This window comes from Aedes aegypti, chromosome 3 (genome assembly GCF_002204515.2).
Source record: "Aedes aegypti strain LVP_AGWG chromosome 3, AaegL5.0 Primary Assembly, whole genome shotgun sequence".
Lineage (NCBI taxonomy): Eukaryota > Metazoa > Arthropoda > Insecta > Diptera > Culicidae > Aedes > Aedes aegypti.
This window is the reverse complement of record NC_035109.1, coordinates 317452761-317479827: the sequence shown is the minus strand read 5'-3', so window position 1 is coordinate 317479827 and position 27067 is coordinate 317452761.

Sequence of the window (27067 nt, the reverse complement as noted above, 5' to 3'; positions counted from 1 at the left end):
ATATCCATGTTTCGTATCATCAACATCACCACATTAGCTTCTTCACGAAACTTCATCGCAACTCGAGATCCCGTCAATATGAGCGACAATTCGTTTCATAAAAAAACCCAGAATATGACAAAAATGAATAGACTTCAATTACAGCTGATTCGTAGTACGAGAGCCCATTTGAGTACGAACTAAAATTTCAAAACTATTCATAATGAGAGAATAAAAAAAAGTGTTAAACTAATAATGAACTCCCCAAAAATATACAAGTATATTTAAAGAAAAAATACAAAGAAAAGACTGACTTAGTGCGCGACCGAAAAAAAAAAACAAAAAAGTAAAAATGCTAATAATGACACAAAGTTTAAAACACTTAAAAACCGTAGTTAGCAAGAAAATAAAAATTAACCTATCGGTCAATGGGTATTTGAATGAATTTTCCCTGGCAGCCAACGGCCTACAACTGGGTGGCAGAACTTGTGGCCAGCAGGTGGATGGTGAGCAGAATCACCCACAGAAGCAACAAAAGCAAATCGTCCCACACTTCACTTCACAGCAATAAATTTCAAACTTATCAGCAACTTTACTGTTAGCCAGCAACAAGCGATCCGAATCCGTTCTCGTCGCGGAAGGGAAGCTAATTTAAAAATTACCAAAAAAAAAAAAAACTGAAGATACAAGTAAACGGAAATCAATTTCGATCTCATATCGTGTATATTCGTTGTGTTTTTCTGTTTAAAAAAATGCGAGTTCAGGAGAAGGAACGCGGTGCAACAAGGTTAAACTATTGAAAGCATTATTTTATAAGTGGAATTAAGCACTCTCTTGACGAACGCGAGGGGGTGATGGTAACATCTGACGCACGTAAGCAACTGTCACACTGTGACCGGTGCGAAAAGACACGAAGCAGAACCGAAGCAAAACCTTCAAAACGAATGGGCTCTCGTACTACGGAAAGGTTGTAACTGATAAACTCGAACACGACACTCAGCAAACATAATGCAAACTGATACAAAAATGCGTCCACTATTGAAGAAAAAAGTAAAACTCTTTGAATGAAGGATTGTACAGCAAAGAAGGGAAACTATACAAAGAGGGAAAATGGCCGGAAAGCAAAACAAAAGTCAGTGAAAGAAAGTGAACACACACAGTCAAAACAACTAAACAACACAACTTGTTAATATCGCCGTCGAATGGAAATATTTGTTATTTAAAAAAAAGAACACAGAAGAACTATTTAAAGACAACAAAATCGCTGCAAACAAGAAAAGCAAAACAAAAGAGAATATTGCAGCCAACTGAGAGAAACAAGAAGAAATGAATGAGCGAAGACGCAAGATGGGCAAGCTGGAAATATATAAACTAATTTAGATATAATAAATATATTAATAAAATAAGAAAAATATCCGATTTCTCTTCTGATTCCGAGCGACCAAATCGTTGAACAATTCCTTCCCATTCTTCTTTTTGATTTTGATTCGATTACGGTTCTGTTCCGCCATCTTCTCTCATCGCTCGACTTGCGACATGAACACAATCACCTGCACCGCCCACTTCTACCACCACCACCATCCAAAAAAAAAACATTCTCTCGTTTCCTTGTTCTCATTTTTCGCAAAAGCACTGTTTGACGCACCCTGAGCACGCACGCACGCACACAAAAGCACCCGCTTCGATTGTCGGTTGGAGATTTTGAGCGCAAAAGTCACACTGCAAGCCACGGCAAACTTATTGCCAATAGTCAAAAAATGAAGAACAATAGTAGTAGTAGCAACCGAGCAGGTGGGTTTCAAATATGGCACTTTTTGCACTTCACGGATGATAAGCAAACTAAAGAGAGTTATTTGCGAAAGAGTAGAACAAAGTAGCAAAAGTATGGAATGGTGTGTGCGTGGAGCAGGTAGAATAAGACTAAATGCGGTGGTGATTGTGTTCGAGTCAACTTATCTGCCGCAAAATTGCTGCAACTACAATCGGAAGCATAGATAAGAGTCATACGGGCCGTCATCTGGAAATCAGTCAGGTAAGTTAATAAAGAAGTTTGTCAATGAATGTTTTTTTCGGTGATAAAGGTGATTAGATATCACGCTTCAAAGATTTTTCGTATATCATAGTAGATACAAATTTCACTTCCCATTGTTCTATTGCTTAAACAATGAAAACAATGAAATTTGAGAGGAAAATTACCATTATCGTTTTAAAAATCTTCCATACTATTTTTTTGTTGAAAATCTAAGCAATTTTCAAGATCAGCTACCATATCATCATGCTTGCTATCTGTAATGCAATGATAGATTTTTATAACGAATTTTTTTAAATGGAAATCGACGCAAAACGACGGTTTATCAAACAGTTTGTCCGAAAAATATTTTTTTTTTTAAATTTGACCATGTTTAATTCATTTTTTATGGAATCTATGACAAAACGTTGAAAGGACAAAAGGTCGAGGAGCAAAAGAAGGACAAAAGGTCGAATATCTATTTTCAAAGAAGGAAAAATTTCGTACCAAGCAACTCATTTTCGAACTTTTGTCCTTTAGATATTTCGTCTTTCGACCTTTTTTCTTTTCGACGTTTTATCTTTCGATCTTTTGTCCATAAACCGTTTCTATGTGCCAGAAGTTGTTAATGTTAATATATTTCATAACGCTGAAGGAGGTGGGTGGGTGTCTTCAAGATGTGACAAGTCATACAACATTCGGAAAATATTCTTACAAAATGTGTTATGAGGGTGTGGGTGAGTGTTGAAAATGGTCATTTTTGGCGTTATGAAATTTGTGAATAAACCCATATGTTATATGGCGACCATTGCTCATTGGAGCCACCTTACAAAAAAGCAATTGTTTATAATACTTGTAAAAGATGTACATAATACACTACCCACCATAAGTATGGAATCGCATCACTTAGAATTGCAACACCCCAGTTGAATATTGCAGCACCCCAAAAAGTTTAGCATCACCTAAAAACAATTATATTTATAAAGCAGTATCTCGGAATCCTTACTTTCTACAAAGTTGGGGTCTTCAGCAAAGTTGTTTAGCAGCCTTATGGCATTCATAAGGTGAAATTTTGAATGCGCAATTTTTCCGCTACGTAGCGCTAGTGTGCATATAAGTTGGTCATATTTTAGCAGGTTCTAGCTCATTATCCCGACCACCTAGAAAGTTTGTGTTTTCAGCAAATTTGTTCAGAAGCTTCAAATTAATTTGAGACACCAATACTTAGTAAGCAATTTTTCCGCTAGGTGGCGCTAGTGTGCACGTACATATGGTCATGTTTTGGAAGGCTCTAGCTCTTAATCCTGGCCACCTAGAAAGTTCATGTCTTCAGCAAATTTGTTCAGAAGTTTGAGAGGAATTTGAGGCAGCGCTGTTTGGCTAGCAATTTTGCCGCAACGTGGCGCTAGTGCGCATGTAAAATTGAACATATTTTAGAAAGCTATAGCTCACGACCCAGGCCACCTAGAAAGTTCGTGTCTTCGGCAAAGTTGTTCAGAAACTTGAAGCAATTTGAGATAGAACTTTTTCAGTAGTTAGCAATATTTCCACTTCGTGGTGCTAGTGTGCATGTCGATTGGCGATATTCTAGAAAGCTCTAGCGTATGATCCTTGCGGTCATTTAATTAAGATCATGTCTTCAGCGAAGTTGTCAGAGCAATTTTGCTGAAAACACGAACTAAATAGTGCTGCCTTAAATTGTTCCCAAGCTTCTGAACATCTTTGCTGAAGATACGAACTTTCTACAGGGTGTCTACTCATTTACAGAAATGAAATTTCCTGAGATTTTCAGGTTTTCCAATTTTTAAGAAATAATTCCAGGTTAAAGAAATTCCCCAAAATATATGAATAGTTAATTTTAGATGATTAAATACTTTATATTCAAATGAAAGGTATCTTTAAAAATATATTTATCAAACAAAAAATTTCAAAATATTTTTCACTTCAATGAAACAATAATCTTTTTTGTTCTTAACGTGTAAACATAGGAAAAAAACAAATAAAAATATAAATGATTTTTTAATAATTGCCACGAAATTCTTGATTATCAAATGATCTGAAAGTACCTTAATTATCAAAGTTTGTATTTTTTCTTTGGATAAATCAGGGCTGGATCAAATTAGAAATGATAACTTTAAAGACCTCTTGCTTGAAAAAATTTAACCATACATGAATTATGAATACTAAAATAAACATATCAGTCTGCTGGTCTCTTCAGGAGTTTGTTTTGAGATTTTGCACGAACTTTTTAAGTAATTCTTCCAAGAGAATGAAATTGGAAATAATTTTATATGCCTTCATAAATTCAATCTGGAATTTTTCTAAGGATAACCACATCAGGAATCATCCATCTAAAAATTATTCGATAGATTTCTCTAGGACTTCCTCCAGCATTCCCGTATAAAGCATCGTCAAGAATTCGAAATTTCTTCAGGAATTCCTCTAAATGTTTTTTGAAAAATTTCTCAGAAGACTTCATCTAATATTTTTTTGAGTCATTAATCCGACAAAATTTCATGGAAATTTTTTAGATAGTTTTGGAGAAATGTTTTTAAAAATCTGCGTTGAATTTCGAAAGACAACCCTAGAGTAAACTCAGATGGAACTTGTATGACTTGTGAGTACGCCTTATTGAATTCCTACTAGGATCTCTGAAGGTGAAGATGCATCGAAGCCAAATCTTGAATTTTGAGCACAAAACTAGAGAACCTGACAACCATTAACGCTGAAAATTTTATCGATTGGTCCCCTCCAGCGAGTGACCAGTAAGAGAAAGATTTTCAGCACAAATGGCTGTCTGGTTCTCAAGATATGTGCTTTTGAAAATTCGTGGTTTGGCTTCGATTCATATTCACCAGAAAGACCTCAAAAGTTTTTGATGCAATTCTTCCTAAAATATTAAAAAAAATAGAATCTTCAAATAATGTCCATCAAGAGAGATTTCTGTAGGAACCTAATGAGGAATCCTAGAATCAAATTTATCAAGGGATTCTTGGAAAAGTTTATAATAGATTTCAGCGAATAATGCCTGAAGGATTTTTGGGGCAATTCCTGAGAGTAACAGTCGATAAATATTCGAAAAAATCCTTATGAAAATGCCTGAAATAGGGAACGTGTACCAGTTATGGCCATAGTGGTTCCCTATTTGGCCATATGTGAAATTTAGATAACTTTCACATTTTTAATCTTTTCGAATGTTTTAACATCAAGATATATCTTAAATCTAACTACTACAACACAAAAAAAAACTTTCAAAATATAAAGACATTAAAGTAACTAAGTATGGCGAAATAGGGAACCACTATGTCCATAACTGATACACCTACCCTATATGAAGGATTTCGTGGAAAAAATGTCGAAACGTTTTTGTTAAAAAAAATTTCTGGAATAAACTTTTGTTGAAGCATTGGAGTGCTCTAAGAGGAAATTCTCTAACCATCCATTGAAAAATCGCTGGTAGCATCCCTGGAGAAATTTCTGAAAATATTCAAGAAGGAATCACTGGAGAAACTACTAGAATTCCTGAAGCATTCCCCGAGATCTGAGAAAAATATCATTAAGAACTTGTAGAATAGTCGCCTAATAGGTTTTGTAGATTTCTTCGGAGCCTCTAGCATTTTGAACCAGGATTCACTAAAAGCAGATTAAAGAAGTGACTTAAGAGATATTATTATTATGAAAATAGAGGTTTTAAAGACCATAACCAAAACTGGAGACTTGCATTAATCTTGTCAACAACAACTTGCAATTACATGCCGGTTTTTTAAAGACTAAATCGTTCTTAGGCATTACGGAGCCAATTTTTTGTTATTATTATTCACACAATAATTTTAATACTACCATCATCTTTTTAGGCTTTAAATCGTTTTTTTCAAAGATCACTGTAAATATACTCTAGACAATTTGTCTACTTGGACATAAAAGCTGGGTATCGAATTCTCTCCATAGAAAACAGAGTCGGTTGTCTTTTCTAAGAAGCATGTCCCGGCACAGTTGGAGCTTCAAATTATGGATAAGAAGCTAATTCAGGGTCTTTCGCACATGTATCTTGGGATCTGTTTTAACTCCATATGCACTTGGAGCAGCACATTAAGTATCTGTATCAGAAATGCCGACAACGAATCAACTTCCCGGTCCAAAATACCAACTTAAAATCAATCTCATTTTACAGGGATATAACAAGGTTTTATAATAAACTTGTAACGTAACACAGTAGTTTATAATATGTGGCCCAATCAAATATTTTGCCAGAAAACTTTTTGTTCGACGTCAAATATTGATTTCTAGAAGATCATTGAAAATCCATGTTATATGGGTACTTTTGGAACGGACACGACGAGGGGATGACGAAAATCGATATCCGAGGACATTTTTAAATCCAAGATGGCGTCCTTCGGTTTGAGAGAATCGTTGAAAACCCATGCAATATGGGGGTTTTTGGATCGGCTCGACGACGGAATGACGAAAATCGATATCCAGTCGCCGTCTTGGATTTTAAAATGGTGTCGGACATCGACTTCAGTCATCTTTTCGTCATGCCCGTTTCAAAAATACCCATATTGCATGAACTTTCAACGATTTTCCCAGACTGAAGCACGCCAACTTGGATTTCAAAATGGCGTCGGACATCGATATTCGTCATCCTCTTGTCGTGCCCGATCCAAAAATACTCATATTGCATGGACTTTCAACGATTTTCCCAAACCGAATACCCATATTGCCAGAGTTTTTAACGATTTTCCCAAACCGAAGGACGCCATCTTGGATTTCAAAATGGCGGTGGACATCGATTTTCGTCATCTCTTCGTCGTGCCCGATTGCATATATGGATTTCAACGATTTTCCGAAACCCAAAGTCGTGACCTTGAATTTCCAATGATGTGTCCATCATTGAGGTATCTGGTATACCCCCTAAATACCTTAAACGATTCTGAAACTCGATTCGGTTGTCTTTATGTTTGATTCTAAAAATGTTGACTATATAAAGAAACATATCAACATTACTATATATTGAGAATACCAGAACATCCCTATCGCGTTCTTTCCTCAGCTTTGACCGAATCCGCATCGAGCTCAAGATGGCTGACTGTGTTGATTCACTGATTATTGGTTTATTGATTTCGGTGCAAAAATACGACTGAAACCGATCCAAAGTGTGAAATTATCATCGATTAGCGCAAGATGTTGAAGTGTATGAATAAATTTGAGCAGTTATATGACACTTGCTAGTGTAAAAATCTTATTTTGAGATCAGTGTTTGTTACGGATTCTCGAAAAGCAACACAGATAGAAAAATCCTTGTAAATTTCAGCGTAAAATCATGCACATGAAGGAAATGCCAGAAGTGTCGCAAATTTACACGTCGCATCATGTAAAATTACAATAGCATCATGTAAGTTTCCGCTAAATATCGTGTAATCTAGCATGGACTCTAACCGATTACGCGACAATTTGCGTAAATTTACATGATGTTGATGTAATTTTACATGGTGTGTCATGTAAATTTGCGACAAATCTGGCATTCCCTTTATGTGCATTATTTTACGCTGAAATTTACATGGAATTTTCTTTCTGTATACCAATTTCTTTAATGATTCTCTGTTAAAGTGGAAAATCAAGCGACCATATTGTTATGAAAGATAATATACTACCAACGGAGTGATTCTAAGTATTTCCTACCCGGTAAGTACCATAAATATTATTAATTTCATTAAAATGTAAACTGGGCTATTTTACCCCATGAGTGTATTTTGGACCATTTGGCCCTACATGCGTACACTGACCGGAACATGGTGCTGATACCACCCGGACGATCTGATGGAGTTAAACAGCACAACAATCTTTTCAGTTTTGAATACGGTAGCTTTTGTTTCCAATCGGGCGCGAAAACACACATTCTGACGCTTGAGCGTATCTAGTATAGTATAGAATCCGCAGACTATTAAGGAAAATATATGATAATCAAAATAATGTGTCCATAATGTAGCCCATTAATAGTCTATCAACATGTACTAAAAAGAATTTAAATAACTATTGTAATTAATTTTATATAAGCAATTAAAATTTCACTTCCTATACCTTGCCAGGTTAAATTTTCGACGTTTCACGCATAGATTTAACTTTTTCCAGATGGCAGCACCGTACCTTCGTTAGAGCGAATACCATCAGGCGTTACGCTGCCAACGGTTCACACACTGCTTGAATGTTTTTGACTCTCCACTATGATCGTTTTCGGGCAGCCATCCCAAGGCGATTGACTGAAAAAAAATTTAAATAATTCAATCGCTAATATTTTGCTTGTGTTTTCAATTAATTGAAATCTATTAGTACTAACAGCAAGAGCACAATCATTCTGTTGCGATACATGTAAACAAGTTCAACTTTATGCCGGCTTTTCCGAGCAAAAAGTCAAAACCCCGAAAACCGGAAAAATCGTGTCACCACTGTGCTCGAGTCATTTCGCATTCGGGTTTGAAAAAACGTTGGGAAGAAGAAGATTACAGTTTTGCAGAGCCGTGACATTTTTTTGTTTTGAACCAGAGATGCTCGCTGTCACTATAAACGCTTAAAATTTGCTGATTTGTACAGGCCGACTGCGATACAATTCGGATCAATCTACATCATATCGATATCATGCTGTCTACTCCATCACAAGTGCATTGATGGCGATAGACTATGGATATCACTGATGGGTTAAGTTTAGCCTTAAATGAAGCAGATAAAATGCAAATTTATCAACACGATATTTTTGACAGTGTTGCAGATAGGTTGAATCTATATGTTGGTTACTGAAAAACAGTAATAGCAAGGATAATTAACACGTGATCGCTCATTCCACAGTGATTAAGATCTAGAGTGCGATGTCGTATCACTGCTGTTGGTTGTCAAATCAAAGTGATATTGATAGCTCGATAGTGATAGTGATAGTTTTAGACCATCAGCCATCAGATATGATTGATATTAAGCAACTCTGCTTTGAACAGTCATAGTTTGCTTTGGATTTTGATGGTTGTGTAGAAACATGTGAATGTCGAGGTGGTAAATGTTTGCTACAGTACATTTCCCATCCCTGGCTGGCTTAGATTGCGAGCTCTTAAGGGAACCTGCCAGCTGTCAGTGAGCTGCCTCCTCTCCCTCAGGGCTGCATGAACTCGACTAATACAATGAGTTTATAGGTATTAGGGCGTCTGTACCAGTGATAGAGGCAATAGTAACGGGTTGAGGAATTAAAAATCGCCTAAAAATAACGAAAGGTCGTTTTTCATATCTGAATATGTCATTTGAAAGCTAGTCAATTCTATTTCACGTAAAAAATAATCTTAGAATGATAAAATCATTGAATCTTCTAAAATATCATTTCCTCCATTACTGGAACATGTTCCAGTAATAGTGGTTTTTGCTAACTTGTGTTCCTATAATAGCGGTTTACATTGCTTTCCCATTAAGACTCACTATTATAGGAACGCACCACTGTTACTGGTGCAAAGGAGCAAAATAATTAAGGTTCTTAATTGTTTTCTACTATTTCCTTACTGATATCCAAGATTTTTTTATACACATTCATATTATTTTAACAAGGGCCATGTTAGAAAAATGCACATAAAAATATAAATTGCCTATAATACGCTTAAACCCGCACCACCACTATTACTGGGACACACACTACCACTAGATCAGCAACCCTAACAGGAGTTCCTCCTTTATAAGATCGTTTCGCGGAATTGTAGCTTCGGTTCTTCATCCGCTGTGAGGTGTTCAGGCCGCACGGGACGTCATTATAATCACCCTATCCATTCTATTCTATTCTATTCTATTCTAAGCGCTTGCACAGCCAATATTGAAAAGCATCCTGGAAATACCTAAATTTATTCAGGTATTTTCTTGTCAGTATTAATATTTGCAGAATATCAACGATATGATACAAATATTAAAATGGCCAGGCCCACTGTGCAGACTTTGGGGTTGAAGAAGATTGAAAAAATCGTGACGATTAGGTTATTCACGCATGAATAAACTGATAGACGCAACATTTTCAATTTAAAGAAGGAAGAAACGGGGACAACCGTACCAACCGTTTCGATTCAGGGTTATAGGTAAAATCGTTGGAAGTGGCGTTGCTAAGAAAGTTAATGCACACCTCATTGTTGTTCTCCTGGGATGGCACTTAGGCATTTCTTCCTTATGTCCTGGCTCTAGAGCCTTGGTTAAAGCGCCTTTGCTCGCTCTCTGAAACGAGATGAAAAATAATATTGCTCCTTTCCTGCTATACAGAAGCCAAAACCGTTACCCACAAATTTAAAAACATTTGTGCAATATAATGAACATAATTTCAAAAATAATTGCACAAAAGGTTTCTGTACAATTAAAATAGGAAAAAAAAAAAGAATATTATAACATGTTTTAACCTACCAAAAGTGAAACCATGTATGTAATTTGAATAAAAATTATAATACTGATTATTAAAAACGATCTCACCAGATTTCTGTTAAACACCAATATTTGATGGTTTCGTATTCAATGATCATATATCCCGCTTTTCCGCCCATCATTGTAAGTTACGCTTGAAGCAATCGACGGGAGTTTTTTTTTCATTTCTGGGGGCCTTGGGTTATTGACGAATTGTTCCGTCTGCTGTTTATGTAACCGTTGCCAAGACTGATTGTTGGTTTATCCTGTACTCGGACTCACAAATTGACGAAAGTCCGTTATTTTCGGAAACAGCAACAACACTTGAAACACGGAAACGACAACACATCCATAGTGTTCCCGTACTTCCCACCGATCGTTGTTTTCTGTTTTTCTTTCCGCAGCAACGAATGTTCCAAGTTAACGTAGGTCTCGTATAATGCACTTATTATGAGAAAAAAAATTTAAGCTTTTTTCGAATCAGCCATTTTTAAATTTCTCACACCAGCCGTGACATTCTCATTATAATCACCCTATCCATTTGAAAAAGCAAATCTCAAGTACTACTCCATATATCGATGCGAAAAAAATATCACTATATTCTATATATGTAGTGTATAACCCTCCCATGTCACCATAAACTCATCGGATATTGGAAAAATTGAAAAGCTAGTCGAACGAAATCCTCAAACAAAATTCATGACACTGTTCTACTGGTACATGAGTCTGGAGAATAACTCTTCTAGGAAATTGCTTAGGTATATCCATTCGAATTTAAATATTCGAATGGTTATCTGACGGAGCCAATTTTCTGGCTTTTGCATGAGCATGGTTATAATTTACTAGATGGGTATGAATATTGAGCAGGTGATCGTTAACTGAAAAGTGAGCATTGTTGGAGATTCTGTCTGGGAAATTCTGGCGACAAAAAAATAACGTTGGCGTTCAGCAGCCTGGTGCGACCTTCAACGTTCGTTTGTTTGCGTGAAGGGCAATCCAAAAAGTTAGACTACTGGTTTCCCCCGCAATTTGAACATACAAACTTTCTGGTATGCATGCGGCAATATTTGGTACCATGACCACACTTTTGACACCGATGGAACTGAATAAGGTTCTAGAATTTTCCTCCAGGTTTCTGGAAATGATTCCATGCCACTTCTTCTTCTTTCTGGCGTTACGTCCCAACTGGGACAAAGCCTGATTCCATGCCACACGAACATTGAATATTACTCTTGCTTTTCCTAAAGCTTCAACATTATTTGAAATACTTTTGTTAAGTGCACTGAAAAATATTTTTGAGAAATCTTTTTTTCGACGAATGCTAGATTTAAATCTGTTTTGCATAAAGATTACTTGGACTGGAGAAAATCCTTATACCTAAATAATCTATTACATTTTTGATTTCTCAGGTTACTTTTAGTCACTTGGGAGACCTTTCAAGGCGGCCTTGAAAAAAATTCAGTATTGTCGTCAGACGTAAAAAATGTGCTTCTTCTCTTTAAAATGTTTGAGGAGAAGTTCACGACCTTTAATAGTTTCCGGCTAAACGTGACAGTCTCCTTTCTCTGCGATTTAGAAGGTTTGAAAGGAAACATTGATTCCTCTAATGAAGATCAAAGGAGGGGATATTTGTTTCCTCACTTGAATTAAAGAGCCTAGGCTGGAGGTTGTTTAGTTTTGATGTTTGGAAAATATGTGTGGAGGTGTAGAAATGATTGCCCATTTCGATGTAATTATCGACATTAACCATTTCACCCTTGGAAGAAAGCGCGTTTTCCGGAGAAACGTCCTTCCTCCCTTTTTTGCCACGTTCAGTGACAGTTTTAAATCCCACTTTTTGGAAGGAAGTTGTGAACTCAGAGATTTACCCTTCCTTTTGTTTACAGTTGCAACCATGTTTAGTCAATAAACGAAAGAAAAAGAGACCGTTTAAGAGGTTTTTTGTTTTAAGACGGTGTCTAAGAAGGATTACTAACGCTAGCTTTCGCTAACGGAACCACCAAAAATCAAAGGCACGGATCCAAATCCGGAGAATTGAAAAGGGATCAATGATAGAAAAAAACATTATTTTTGTAGCACTGAGAAGTACGATTTTATTGCTCTAGGTAGTTTTAAAAAACTACCGAGAGCAGAAAGAATTTGTGTACGCACAGCACGAAAAAGAAAATCCGCTACCGATTTGAATTGCTTTAATTCTACCATCTGCAGGATAGCTTACATCCCACTTGCCGGAATTCAGGGGTTAATCATGTTTATTGCTGTTTCAGTGAACTTACATAATCTCCAATCTGTAGTCTAGCCTAGGCAGCAGCCGTCCAGTTAGGGCCGTCACTCAACAGTCAACACCCGGCAGCATAGACATAGACAAGAAGAACTCTTCCTCCGTTCAATCAAATCTGTGCCGCAATCTGCTGCTGCTTCTGCCTTTTCTGACTACTGACTGTTGTTCAACCTACGGCAAACGTGAAGCCAACCGTCTCGACAGTTATTATGCTTCCATTCATCCGATTGGGTTCGAAGGCGAATCGATTATGATGGATTGACTGGGTGATTGCTGGAGATATAATGTATTTCTTGCCGATGTTGTTGCCCCACATATGGAGCAACGACGAAGACGTATCATTACATGGTGTTTCGTGTTTCGTACTGGGCTTGGGTTCGCACATTTGTGTCTGTCCATCGAATCCTTGCGTGGGGGAATCTGATTCAGAGCGATGAACGAAGTTGCAAAAGACTTTTTATTGTTTTTTGGTTCCGATGGGGCTCAATTAGCTGAACTCTGAAGCACCGATTGATTCGGGATTGGTCCGAGGATTATCGTTTTATCTTCCTGTTCAAGCAAGCGATTCACCATTGGTTCGGTGTTGGGAAACTTGTTGATCGTCGTTTTGTTTCAGGTTCAACTGAAGAGTGGTATAGATCATAGGATAATTAAGAAAAGACTTAAAGGGGGCACTATACTAGTTTTTTTCTAAGCACTGCACATGATGACCCAGAGGTTCAAGAGATCTCAAATTCTTCTTTCACTATATGCGCTTTTGCACCAACAATTATTTTGAAATTTGTGTGTTTAATTCAAACTTCGGTTATATCGTAGGCTTTCCGTCAAAAATGGCCTTGTCGAGTCTAGTACACGACACTGAAGACGGCCTTACTGTTGTGGTCGAAATACGCTTATCTGTCAAAGGATACAAACTCTAGTGGAATTAACTTTCGAAAAATCAAAACAAGACGCGAGTATGTGTCGATAATTTTCGCGGGATAAACTTCTTTAAAAGTGATGTTACATCGCACAAATAACCGGTAGAGACATCCCATCGCGAGTCATAAGGTCCGTTTTAGTACATCACGCGTTATCCAGCCGGTTCGTTAATTATTTCGGTACAGATAGTGCATCAAAACTTTCGCTTCGTGCTACAACCCGGCTGTGATTTCTCCATTGCTATTGTGTTGCCATCATCAATAAACTCTTTGCTTGCCGCACACACGCATATCAGACTGTTATTTTCCGTCTGCCCATACGGTCCATACTCACACGATGTCGAGTCTGCAACGTACTCCTCCAGCTGTTAGTGGAGTAAATAACAACACACCATCAACGAACAAGCGACTGCGAACCAGTGATCAGAGCTGGGAGAATGCATCTTCACCAGACGGCAATGCAATTTCAAATTCGTTATCCCTGGAATGCGTGATGAGGACGATGATGCAGCAGTTCACGGAGACCCGAGAGTTGATAGCCACTGTCCGAAGCGAAATCCACGATGTAAACATCAAAATTGATACTGTCAAGACAGAGCTTCAATGCGATATTAAAGCAGTGAGAGATGAATGTGCTGCAAAATTCTCGCAACACGATACTACGTTGGCATCGTTAAATGAACGAGTGGATATTGTGACCCAGAAAATCGGTGCTCTAGGTAACCGCAACGAACTCATCATAAGTGGTATTCCATACAGAACCGGAGAGAATCTTGATTCAATGCTCAAAGCTATCGGTAGGCATCTTCAAGTCAAAGAAACGTCCACTCTGATGGCAGAATCCAGGCGGATGATTTCTGGTAGAAACTCGGATACCACTGGTCTTATTGTCGTCGAATTTGCGATCAGGGCTACACGAGACGAATTCTGTAGTGCTTATTTGCGGAAGCGGGATCTCAAGCTGAGACACATTGGACTGGATTCCGATCGTCGTATCTATATTAATGAAAGCCTTACCATCGAAGCGCGCAAACTGAAGTCTAGGGCACTACACCTGAAGAAAGAAGATCGACTGACATCGGTGTACACCAAACAAAGCGTTCTTTATGTGAAGCCCGCAACCAATAAGTCATCGGTCGTCATTCAGTCAGAGCGAGACTTGAATGAATATACATAGCGATATTTTTCTTTTTTCTTTTTGTTTTCCCGTCACTTTTGAAGTTAAGTTTATATAATTGTTCCAAATTTGTTGTATTGTGAGTTGAAGATTGTATGATTGTGATTAATGTTTTATGTACCTCTGTGATAATGCAGCCCTCTGAGAATTGCTTCCCATATTACACTTGATGTTACCACCACATAACCACATCTCCACGAACATTCCAGGAGCGGTATTGAATGCAGCTCTATTTCATGATCAGCTAAATATCTGCCACGGAAATGCTCAAAGTCTTTGTGCATGTAACTCTAACAAACTTGACGAAGTTCGAAATCTCTTATCCAACTCCAAAATCGAGATAGCATGTTTCACTGAATCATGGTTATCCTCTAAAAACAGCGACCGTAGCATCAGTATTCCGGGGTACTCCCCAACTAACAATTCAGAGCCACAAACAAGCATGCATGTTTAATTATTGTTCAATAATGGTAATGACAGCTGAATAAAAAATTTGCTTTATAAAGAGCTGAGAAGGTGCTTTTTAACACAAACTTAGGTCAATGTTCAACGTTATGCATTAGAATGGACAAAAGTTGAATCGCCACTTATTAAACGTTTCCAAAGATTCTCATTCGACTAGTTAAGATTGTTTTACTAATGAGCTGAACAAGCAATGTTTCCCCCAATTAAAAAGCCAATATTCCACTAAACCAATGTATATGTATAAAAGGATATTCAGAAGACGAACTAACGTTTTACTTGCGTCGCACTTCAGCTATTTCCATGTGTTTAACATAAGCATGAATAAGAGCTGAATAAGTATCTTATAAAATCATAATTCAGCTTCAGTATATTATAAGAACAGTTGATCCGATAGAGGCCAAAATGACGATAAACAAACACATTGTTCAGCAATAAATAAGCAATCACACTATAGCTAAATCTCATAAAATGGACAAAATATCCGAAATTCGTGTTGAGTTCCGAACGCATTTCAAAGCTTATAACTTATGCTTTCTCAAAACTTTTTAATAGCTGTTCAGAAAATAAACATGGTCAGCCTCCAGAAACGTAGGATTATTTTGAAAAACAAAAGCAAACATTTGAGCTAAGTATTCATAGTAGGAGCGAAGTACTGACAAACAAAGCGTGTTATTGACTTGATTGACATAAAAGATCTGAAGACAACATCAAAATTTCGTTTGTTCTTTGTATGTAGTTAATTTTAGATATCATTTTCAGATCTTTTATATATTATATCTATCAAATTAATATCACTTTTAGCTATCGATATTATAATTTGCTTTTGCTAAGCTTTTTTCGCTTGCTCGGGATGTTGTTCTGTGCAATAAAAGTGGTGATTTCTTTGACAGAATCGATTGAATAAATTTCTATAGCTACATTTGAAATGACATTTCTTCCCAAATGAATAGTGCGATCTAAGAAAAATGATTTCCTTGGCCATTTCTGAAAAAAAAATCCTACGCATCAAGATATTCGAACATTTTTCTATTCAGCCGCTTAGTGCTTAGAAAACTTCAAATGATTTAAATATATTCATACAGAGGACTATTTCTTTAATGCATAATAGGTTTATGAAAAATACAAATCAATAATATAATTAATTAATACAAGTATAATTTATAAAATAAATGAATTTCAATTTACGTTAATGAATCTTTCAAATTGAAGTTTTGAACAAACTTAAACTTATTATGAAGTTAGCTTAAGGTGAAGGTGCATCGAAGCCAAACCTCAAATTTTCAAAACCATAAATCTAGAGAACTAAATAGCCGTTCAAGCTGAAAGCTCAATCGATTGGTCACCACTAGCGTGTGACCATTCGCTTAAGTTTTAAGCTAGAACCGCTGCGCTGACAGCATTTTCCTGGTAGGCGACTTCAACATTGATCTGCATCGTCCGAGCAGCAAACGTGAGCAACTGGAAGCGATTCTCTGTGCTTATTCATTGACATCTATCAGTAGTGAGACGACATTTTTCCACAATGGCGGATGCTCCCAACTCGATCTGTTTCTTACCAACCGCACGGATAAGGTTTTGAGGTTTGGCCAGGTCAGCTTTCCTGGACTGTCGCACCATGATCTTATTTTTGCATCGATGGATTTTGCCATCTCTCGTCCCACCGGCCGGTACACCTACCGTGATTACACGAATTTTGACTCCCTGGAACCGTTTTTATCATATGGATGACCCAAACCAAGCAATCGAATTTTTATACGATCATATGAAAACAGTTCATGATTCCTGCATTCCTCTCCGTACTGGTACCAGACGCCATCAACATAATCCCTGGTTTTCTGATGCCGTACGCCAAGTGTTACTCGAGCGGGACTTGGCATACAAGGACTGGTTACAAGCCCCATTACATGTGAAGAATGCTAAACGACAAAGATACAAGATCCTAAGAAACCGTGCCAACACGAAAATTACTCAAGCTAAACAGCAGTACTTGAATCAGTCCTTGAACATCAATGTCCCGTCCAAGACCCTCTGGAAGCGCGTGAAGAACCTTGGGGTAGGCAAAGATACAACATCTAAACCGTGTGAATTTGACCCGGAGACTGTAAACCGTACCTTTTTGGCTAACTACATAAAAAGTAATCATCGGGCGTCTAGACCTTTAAGAACAACACCACCTTCACCGTACAATTTTTCTATCCGATCTGTTCAATACTGGGAAGTTGTCAACGCAATCTGGGACATACACTCTAATGCAGTTGGGACGGACGATTTGCCGATCAAGTTTATTAAAATCGCTCTGCCATTGATTGTCCATCACATAACGCATTTATTCAACGTATTCATCAGAACTTCTACGTTTCCTGAGTGCTGGAAGCACGCAAAGATTATCCCACTGAAAAAGAAAGCTTACATGAATGATATCAACAATCTGCGACCTATTAGTATACTTTGTGCATTATCGAAAGCATTCGAGAAGCTGCTCAAGCAACAAATGACATCGTACATCGAGGATAACAAATTGTTGTCTGACTGTCAGGCTGGATTTCGTAGAGGCCAAAGTATTAAAAGCGCAGTTCTGCGAGTACACGATGACCTAGGTGCTACCGTGGATAAGAAGGGTGCTGGAATACTTCTTCTTCTGGATTTTTCCAAAGCCTTCGATACTATCCTTCATAGCAAACTTCTTAGCAAACTGGAGGCACAGTTCAACTTTTCTTCTCCTGCCATAAGACTGATAGAGTCATACTTGCGAGGGAGAAAGCAGACAGTTTTTTGTGGCGATCATCATTCAAGCAGTGCAGAGGTCTCATCGGGTGTTCCTCAAGGATCAGTACTAGGCCCTCTTCTTTTCTGCTGTCACATTAATGAAGTACTGTTCTATTCAGATTTATGCAGATGATGTTCAGCTTTACGTCAGACGATATGGACCTTCCACGAGAGAACTAGTTAGGATGATAAATTCACATCTTCAAGCGGTGGAGGATTGGTCACGACGAAACAGCCTTTACTTGAATCCTGCGAAGAGTAAAGCGATATACATCACAGGGAACCAACGGAGAGCTTCAAGTTTTCCTGTATCGCCAGTTGTTATGAATGGTCAGTTCATCGAATGGTCGGAGAGTGCAAGTAACCTAGGGTTTATTTTTCAAAGCAATTTGCAATGGGATGCCCTAGTTGCTCAACAGTGTGGGAAAAGCTATGCTAGCCTGCGTACGCTTTATAATTGTACTTTGGCGGCGCCAACCGCAACTAAACTGAAGCTATTTAAATCGTTGATTCTTCCACATTTCCTATTCGGTGATGTTCTACACGTTCATCCAAGTGCAAATTCCTTTGAAAGACTCCGTGTGGCGCTAAACTGTTGCGTACGGTTTGGATTACACCGTCTTGACCCTGTAAGTCACTTACAACAGATCCTAATTGGTTCTACTCTACGAGGTTTCCTGGCTCATCGATCTTGCATTTTCTTGCGAAACCTGCTAACAACACAGTCTCCCGTTACACTGTATCAGAGGATCATTCAAACCCGAGGTCGCCGTTTAAATAACTTAATAATTCCAGCAAACAACACCACATGTCATGCTAGATCATTGTTCGTTCGAGGTGTGGTAAACTGGAACAAATTACCACCCGAAATAAAGCGTTCATCGTCGGGGGCAATTTTCAAAAGAGGCTGCATCAACTTTTGGAACCGCAATAGTTAGAGTTAAAAATAGTTTATTTATTTAAATAAGAACTGCAATAGTATAATAGTTATTTCTTTGCAAAACCGGAGGTAGCAATTTTATAAGATTTATATCTTACGCTGCTGGACAATAAAAACAAACAAACAAACAAACAAATGGTATATTACTAAATTCGGTTTTTTCATCTACTCATGGCCTTGTAGTTGAAAAACATTATGGTCTGAATTATACTATGAGTATTCTGTTGAGCATGCTCCTTACAGGTGATTCTTGGGTAAGACATCTTCTATCAGTTGCGTTATCCAGATTCCAATTGAATAACACTGTTCGACAAAAAAGTCGATCTGAATGCACAGAGACCGGACAACCCGGGCTTGAAAGTAGAAAAATAAACAAAAATAATGGCGTTTTCAGAATGTTCGTGTCTGCCCCAGGTCATTTTTAAAATATACTTGAACTTTTTGCATTTTTTATTTAAAAATCTAATCTAATCAATAAACCGACACAGTGTTTTATATTCAGGACAGCGGAATTCATGTGCCATATAATGTTTAAAACGTTTAGTCCAATATGAAGAGTTGTAATAAGATTTGCAGGAAGCCCTCCCCCTTTTTTGCACCCTCCCCATTTTTAAAGTATCGCAAATGATGGAATATTTGATATACAGGGGGTTGTCAAAATAACTGGGACAGGCAAAAATTAGGCCAACTTTGGAATGCTGTAACTTTGACAAAAATTGATCGATTTCAATTCTTTAAGAAGTAATGGACGGGTCAACTAATCTAATTTTGAGGTGAATCCACGGAGATGAACTATGACCACCGGATACCGGTGATAATCCGGATTTCCGGAAGCATGTCTTATGCAGTAAAATTATGACATGTTTTTAGTAAAGCTTTCGGCTAAAAATTCAAAATTTTACTACACATGGAGATAGAAGATCAAATTCTGAAGCGATTGGTGCGCCAAGTATTAAGATCGATCCAGAAACAACCAAGATATGGCCATTTCCCCGGAATCGGTGCCGGTAGTGGAACCGAACCTAGAGTAATTTCACCATTTCTATACGGCTTTACCAACGCTCTAATTTGACATTATTCCACGTAGATCTAAATTGAAAACTCCAAGCTGTATCACCGCCCTGGAGTAATTTTACTTTGTCCCATATAGATCCGTAGCATCCTAACGCTCTGTATGATATTAATTAAAAATTCAAGCTTTATCTATGCCTAGGAGTAACTTGACCTTTCTTATGTAGACCAAGTGTATCTTTATGCCCCATCACATCACATCACTTGAATATTCCAAGCATTATCAACGCCCTGGAGTAATTTGGACTCGTGCTATGTAAATCAGCTGCATCTTAACGCCCTGTGGGACAAATGTCAAGACGTATAAACGCCCTTAATTGATTTGACCTTGTCATACGTAGATCAGGTGCACTTCAATGCCCTGCATCGATTGAAAACTCATATAGATCAGCTGCATCTTAACGCCCTGTAGGACATTATTTAACAATTTCAAGCTGTATAAATGCCCTGGAATAATTTCACCGCATCCCATGTAAATCAAGAACATCTTGACGCGCTGTTTGACATCAATAGAAATTCCAAGCACTATTAATGCCCTGGAGTAATTTGACCTAATCCTACATCGATTAAATATCTCGACGCCCTGGAGGACATCAATAGAAAATTCAAGCTTTATCAACGTCCTGGAGTAATGTGACCTCATTTTACGTAGACCAAGTGCATCTTTACGCCCTGTAGAACATCAATTGAATATTCCAAATTTAAATAACGCCCTGGAGTGGTTTGACCTTTCTCCTTGTAAATAAGTTGCATTTCAACAACCTGTGGGACAAATGTCCCACCACTAATTTGACCTTGTCTTACGTAGATCAGATGCACCTCAATGCACTGTATCGATTGAAAATTCTAATCTGTATTGACGCCCTGGAGTAATTTGACCTTTTCTCAAGTACATATTAACGTCCTGTAGGACATCAATTAAAAATTCTAAGCTGTATCAACGTCCTGGAGTAATTTAGTCTCGTGCCATGTAAATCAACTTCATATTATTCGATATCTATTTTCCTTGTCTTACATAGATCAGATGCAACTTAATGCCCTATATCCATTGAAAATTCCAAACTGTATCAACGCCCTGGAGTAATTTGACCTCATTCCATGTAGATCAGGTGCATCTGAACGCCCTGTAGGACATTAATTAAAATTCCAAGCTTTGGAGCAATGCCCTGTAGTAATTTGGCCTTATTCCACGTAGTTGAGAAACATCTTAACGCTTTGTATAACATTAATAGATCAAGCTATATCAACGCCAATCAAGGCCTGTTCAACACCTTGGAAAAATTCAAGCTTATCTTATTGAGGTCAGATATGATACAAAGTGTATTACCGCCCTGGAGTAATTTGACCTTATTCTATGTAGATCAGGTGCAACTTAACAATGTGTAGGGCATGATTCAAAAATTCTAAGCTATATCAATGCGCTGGAGTAATTTGACCTTATTCCACATTGATCAGCTGCATCAATCATCAAGCTGGCATCAATCGAAATTGTCAAGCTGTATAGTAAATGATCTTGTCTCATGTAGATCATATTAACACTCTGTAGAACATGAATTTCATGTTAAAATGTGCATGCATTCTGAGCAATATCAACAGCCAGGAGTAATTTGACCTTATCCTTTGAAGATCAGGTACATCTCAACGCACTGTAGGATATTATTTGAGAATTCCAAGCTCCATTAACATCCAGCAGTAATTTCACCTTAGTCCACATTAATGAATTGAATCGTAATGCCCTGTAAAAATCAATCATTTTTTTTAATCTGTATCAACGCCCTGAAGTGATTATACTTTGTTTCACGTAGATCAGCTGCATCTTAACACCCTGTCGAAAACCAATTAAATTTTGTTTGCTTTATGACCTTAACTAACGTATATCAAGTGAAGAGTAGTATTTGGTCCTTTAGTTGCGCTATCTGCTCTTGCAGGAATGAGCGATACAATCAGGATCAATGTTGATTACCGTATTGGGTATGCCGAGCAATTTATTTATTATATTGCTAAGTTCTTTACATTTTATATGTTGTTTATAATATCTATGTTTTGTCTCATTTTTTCTATACTATTTATCAAACGTGTTACTTTTCCTCGAATGTCTTTTTTCCGCGAATGACAGTTTTCCGAATAACCCTTTTACTCGAATCCTATTTTTTCGAATGACCTGTCTCTTCGAGAAGTGATGCAGTTCATGAAGGTGCAAGAATAATTCTCAGTGACAGGGTGCGTACCAGATGACTGGTTCGTTCTGAAATGTAGGAAATTGTGAAACCGCATATTCCGAGTACAGACATTCAAGGGGCTGGCGTTCGATGAAACGACATTTGGGAAATCAATATTTAGGGCAAAGTAGTACAGTTCCTAAATTAAATTGATATTAAGATACAAAAGCATTTGCCTACAGGGCTGTATGCGCTTAATCCCTAATATTCGGTATTATGAAAGAAATTGTTGGTTAAATTATCTCGAGAGATCCTTCGATAAGAGCACGTGATCATTAAGGGGCCCAAGACCACTCTCGAAGTTTGATGAAATATGTTAAAGCTTAATGCTGAAAAAATCTTCAACTTATATGTTCTTAGGACAGTCAGTTCATACCCTTGTTTATTTTCGACCAATAATTTTCATGTGATAGTGATAAACTTTCATAATCAAGTACGCACCAAGAGCAGCATTTTTGTGTTTATAAATTTGATGACATTAGTTTGAAACCCTTATTTAATTGATACTTGACAATTCCAAGATTCACTAATATATCTAACGTAAAACTACAAGAGATAAAACCATAGCGAAATATATTGCAATCCAGAGCAAATGTTGACTTTTTTCATTTTGATGTTAACTCAAGAGCGACATTTTATTTTTAATTTAAGCCATATATTTGGCTGAAAATCGAACACCTCTTCTTTAAGTAAAAAAAAAAACAGTTCATACGTTCTAGATGACCTGCTTTTAGAAAACTAGAAAAAAAATCTTTGCGAACTTAATAATTTGATTTTTTTTAAATTTATCATATATGTATATCTTTAAGCATGATTCATATATTACTTTACGTTCAAACATAATCAAATATTTAAAACGTTGAATCTTAAGTATTGATTTATTTATGTTTAACTTTAAAACTTTTCTTTGCATTCTAGTCAAGCCTACAAATTTTTCAAGTCTGACATGACTGAGAATACGCATCATATTTCTTTAAAAACATGTTTCGAGTTATGGTTCAGTAATTATCGCTGAATCGCGGTTACCATAGGCAATTTGAACTACAGTTTGCGTCTTAGTTTGCTTAAATTTTATAAAAAATGGAGGAGAGTGTTTTGGTTAATTCAAATTGGCGGATCTTAGCTTGACAGTTTGCTAAAGGCTCAGTTTTTTATAAATTCTATGTATTTCTTCACATATCTTTCTTCTCATATATTCCTTGATACATAAAGCAACCTTAGAGGCATTGCATGGAGAAAAGATGTAGTCTAATTTAAAATAATTTTGGCGACCATTTTGAATTTGACTCCATTTTCAATTTTATCAAAAAACATGTTTCACTGTTAGCCCTTCGTTTAGAATTCTGAGATTAACATTTTGTTCTTAGTCAAATTATCAAACAAAAATTCATACAATATCAAGTAATAAAAAAAATCATACAATTCAGTTTTATTGTCAAAATTATGCTTTTTCACATTTTCACATTTTTTAAACGAATTGCAATAACAATATATTGTTTTAAAATCAAAATGCCAAACACAAGAATAATTTTGAAATTTGAGGCAAACACAAAAACGTTTTCAAATAAACGGTCGGTGAGGTTTTTGGATTGGCAAGAGATGATCCGTTTTACACTGAGTGGTAGGTTCTAAATGACTGAGTTTATTTCATGGATTGAAATTTCTTTTAAAAGGGCACATCGTAATAGTCTTAGTTGTTACACTCTAGGAAATAGTCACATAGCATACACAGTAGTATTGCTGTTTGCGTTTGACGTGCAAACCTTGGCTAACTGGGCTTCAAATGCGGCAACACAATGTTATCAAAGGATACTTAGCAACCATTATCCATATCACCGCCAACCTAGCAAAAAAAAAATCAAACTTTGACTTCGCCTTCCTTGTGAAAATTCTTACTGCATTTGGTTTTCCCGCATTTGATATTTGCATTCCAAACGCACACAGCAATATATGAAGCATTGTTATGGTAGATTCAATTTATACAAGGACAACATAACTTTCACTTATTACATTAGCAAATTTTTCCACTAAATAATGTTTAAATCTATGTACTTGATCTCTTCGCATATTTTAATAGAAATGGAACACAAACTAAATACGAGCAAAAGCATATTAGTTTTCGTTTGTTAGGAATAATTATTAAAGTATTTGTGATATCTGTAATATTTATATATTAAAATGATGGTTTTTGGATTTCCGTTTATGATCTGTAAAGACTGAAAGTCGAAAACCCATAGCAACATAACCTCCATCACAGTTGATCCCTGTATATTAAAATATTTGTGCTATTTCTTATGAGAAGACATCATCAACGTCTGGGAATAGAAGTGCCCTCTGGGCTATAGTAACGCCCCCCTTAAAAAGGGACGACTAAGAAGCTCAAATTTTACGGCGACAGGGCTGCTACCTAGGCGAGCCCTGTCGCACTTGGCCCCTCCAGCTAGCATGTACTTTTTTTTCCTTCTAAGCAATGGGAGGATAATCTGCTCAACAGACTCCGGACCGAGGTCCGGGAGTGTGGGGTTGGGGACCATTTACTACATGCAAGCAGTAAACAGGACTACACCCCCGACCCACTAAATCATTTCCATTGCCGCCAAACCCTTCGTCTCTTCGGGACCACCAAGAAGGCATTGCTTCGGAGAGGGGCTATTGCACATCGCATCCTCTAGGTTAGCTGCGTAGCCATGCAGCAACGAACATCGATGACACGCTTAGGGGGGTCCACCAAAGTAGCATGCTGGCACTTTGACAGCTTTCCAGGTGGTCCTCACCTCCCATTGTCCGCTGAAGGCGGGCAGGGTCGACCACTACGCCCGCGCCCAGCTGCATCGCAGGTATCCAGAACTGATACTGCGGGCTTCGCAATTTGACCTACTGAATGCTCAGGCCCTATCAGCTAGCACCAGCTGGGATTGCTGACGAAGGGACCTCCACCTGCCCCGAACAACCAGAGGCTCGTATCCAACCCAGTAGGCCGGCGCCACGACAGCAGTGCTACCAGGATGTTCTTCCCGTGTCCACTTAATCGCTATAAGGGTCGATTTCGACCGTAGGGCACCGGTATGACCTACGTAGCCGACTGTGAACCCTTGGACCACCTGTTGTTTAGCTTCTGCACTAGTCACTCCTCGAGTCCACTCGCCACCTCCTTTGGAGTTCCGAGACGATGTGGGTGATAGCCGATGAAACGGCATTCCAGCCAAACTCGTCTTCACACATCCTCTGGACCAAATTGTCCGGAGTCGTGTCTCGACCGCATGTGGCAAACATGCGGTCACGCATTGTGCGGAAACGCGGGCACACGAACAAACTCTAAACCTGCACAAACTGAACATTCGGGAGAACCCACATGACCGAAACGGTGTAGATACTGTCTAAAGCAACCATGGCCCGAAAGGACCTGTGTCAGGTGGAATGTTAGTTCCCCATGGCGCCTATTGACCCAGATATCTAACCTCGGAATCAACCTGTGAGTCCACACTCCCTTGGTGGAACTGTCCCACGCACGCTGCCATTTGACCATGGAGGCCAGTCTGGCAGTCCTGCGTATGCCTCTTGTGCCGCGCATTTCGAAGCTCTCTATTTCTTCCATGATAAGGATACCAATAGGCATCATACCGGTGATGACACAGAGTGCATCGTCTGACACGGTACGGTACGCGCTCGCAACCCTCAGGCACATTAGTCTACAAGTACTCTCTAGCTTGCTACGAGCATGTACTTTGTCTTGGCCGCATTCACCACCAGTCCAATTTTTGCTGCCTCACGTTTCAGGCGGGTGTACAAGTCTGTCGTAGTCATCGGTGGGATCCAAACGAATTGGAGTTCACCTGAAACCATCACACAATTTTGCACACTTTCCATCGTCTTATCAGTCTCGTGAGCTACCCGGGAAAGCTTTTCTCGTCCATAATTTTCCATAGCTATACGCGGATAATTTTTATATAATTTTCCATACTATCATATGCCGCCTTGATATCGATGAAAAGGTGATGCGTTGGAACCTGGTATTCACGACATTTTTGGAGGATTTGCCGTACAGTAAAGATCTAATCCGTTGGCGATCGTCCGTTAACGAAGCCGGTCTGATAACTTCCCACGAACTCGTTTACTACAAGTGACAGACGACGGAAGATGATCTGGGATAATACTTTATAGGCCACATTTAGAATGGTGATCGCTCGAAAGTTCTTACAATCTAACTTGTCATCTTTCCGTGAAGATGGGGCATATTACCCCTTCCTTCCACTCCTCCAGTAGCTGATCTGTTTCCCAGATTGTGCCTATCAGCCGGTGCAGACAAATGGCCAGCCTCTCCGGGCCCATCTTTATGAATTCAGTTCCGATACCATCCTTGCCAGCAGCTTTATTGTTCTTGAGCTGGTGAATGGCATCCTTAACCTCCCTTGAAAGTAGGGGCTGGTTGGTTTCCATCGCCCGCAGTACTGACGAAGGCATTTGCTCCGTTGCCCTGTCCTTCATTGCCTGTGCTCTCAGCGTCATTCAGGTGTTCGTCGTAGTGCTGTTTCCACCTTTCGATCACCTCACACTCGTCCGTCAAAATGTTCCCATCCTTATCTCTGCACATCAAGGCTCGCTGCATGAAGCCGTTGTGGGATGCGTTGAGCTTCTGATAAAACTTACGTGTTTCTTGAGACCGGCACAACTGTTCCATCTCCTCGCACTTCGTCTCCTCCTCGCGACGTTTTTACTCCCGAAAGAGGCGGGTCTGCTGTTGCCGTTTCCGTCTATAAGGTTCCACGTTATATCGAGTCCCTTGCTGCAGCATGACCGCCCGCGCTGTATTCTTCTCCTCCAGAATCTGCCTACAG